At 44.6% G+C, this 1,869-nt stretch overlaps 1 long non-coding RNA gene across 2 annotated transcripts in view; it reads left to right on the top strand.

Moving 5' to 3' along the window:
- The window catches only part of LOC116071953, a 23,479-nt gene that overhangs the window by 12,742 nt on the left and 8,868 nt on the right, over positions 1-1,869 (top strand). The gene's annotated exons all lie outside the window — the stretch shown is intronic.

Here is a 1,869-nt window from a genome sequence, read left to right on the forward strand (position 1 = left end):
AGGCAGGAGGCTGACTTTCCTTGAAGTTTTCGCCTCAAATACCGCCATCACGCAGGTGTGCGTGGCAGGAAACCTTTGTCTCCAGCCCATTGGGTTGTGTGGTGCCTTACTGTTCTATTGCTGTGATGAAACACCATGACCAAGGCAACTTATAAAAGGAAAACATTTAACTGGGTCTTGATTATTGTTTCAGAGGCTTATTTAGTCCATGACCATCATGGTGGGGAGCATGATAGGCAAGCAGGCATGACATTGGAGCAATAGCTGAGAGTTTAAATGTCAAGGCCCCACCCCCAATGACACACCTTCAACAAGACCACACCCATTCTAACAAGGCCTTACCTTTAATCCTTCCCAGACAGTTTCACTGAGAACCAGCAGTTGCTACTACTTGTTGCTTTGAAGCTGCTCCAGTCCCAAACCCATGGCTTCAGATCCAGGCAATGCCCACCTAACCCTAACCTGGTGGGCTCACTTAGCTGTTGATCTTGGTAGTTCTAGGCCTAGCACACAGCTTTTCTTCCCCATGGAGCCACTCCCTCAGGAATGCCCAAATGTAAACAGACTGCCAATGTAAGTTGCCCTCCTGATTTGAGTCTTCAGTGACTTACCAAACAAACATCCTGATGGCACCATGCAGTAGTGTTTAGAGCTGTCACCCTGAGGCCTCTGAAATTGACAATATCAATTCATTCATGGCTTCACAGTCTAAAGGGCTACTGTAGAGCGGATATAAATTCTAGGAAGTGAGAGGATATTAGCAATGTGACTGTGAGGGGGAGGTTTTGTGTTGTCCCTCCCTTCCCCTCGTTGTTTTCAGTTGCTAGGAAATGAATACACACACATACCATGATGTTCTGGCTTCTTTGGACCCAAACCGACAGAGCAAATTGACTATGGACAAAAATTTCTGAAACCATGAGCCAAAAATCTTCTAAGTTCATTTTCTCACAGTATTTTTATCACAGGATGGAAAGCTATCACAGCTACAATCAGAATCTAAGTCCCAGTTATCAAACTCTGTCTTCCAGTTGGATGACAGTTTACTCTTAGAGACCTTGTTGGGTCTCTGTCAGGCAAAGAATGGAAGTGTGTGTGTGTGCATGTGTTGGGATTCTTATAGTATGAAACATAACAATTTGAGTCAATTTTCAACTGAGGGCAAGGAAAATGTGACTCAACATAAATGTCTTCCTGTCCTCCTTCAAAAGGAGATCTTCTCTCTCTGGATGACCCAGACCAGTCAGGAGTGAAAGGAAACAACAAGTTGGCCTGTCCCCCATGATATATGCAATGTCTATAGCAAGTCACTTCCACATAGTTTTTTTTTTTTTTTTTTTTAATGCTCTAAGCAGTAGCCTGTTTGTCTGTATTCATTCCATCCTTGTAAAACTGTTGGATGTCAGTTTTTTCCACCCAACTACTATGATGATACAAGTCAATGGGTTCCTTAGGAGTGGCCATTAACCTATTATATAGAATAAATGGGGGTTGGGGTGAGTGGCAAGAGCAAAGTTGAGCATTCAGTACCATTGGCACAGTATTCATGAATCAAGGTTCTGACGCTTCTCTGGTGTGAAGCTATAAGGGTGAGATGGGACAGAGGATGTGTTTCAGACTTTTAGCTTTGGTAGAACTTGGAAATGATGGATGTTTGCAGAACATGGAGATGACAATGTCTTACCATAAGAAGCATATTCTGTCTTTCATTCTTGCTAGCTCCACTAGCTTTGTATTCCATTACCCTGTGTTCTCTCTCCCTCCCCCTCTCCCCCTCTCCCCCCTCACTCCCCTTTCTCCTTCCCTCCCTCTTTCTCCCTCTCTTCCCCTCTCCCTCCTCTCTCCCTCTCTCCCTCCCTCCCTCCCTCT

The sequence above is a fragment of the Mastomys coucha genome, unplaced genomic scaffold (genome assembly GCF_008632895.1).
Source record: "Mastomys coucha isolate ucsf_1 unplaced genomic scaffold, UCSF_Mcou_1 pScaffold23, whole genome shotgun sequence".
NCBI lineage: Eukaryota > Metazoa > Chordata > Mammalia > Rodentia > Muridae > Mastomys > Mastomys coucha.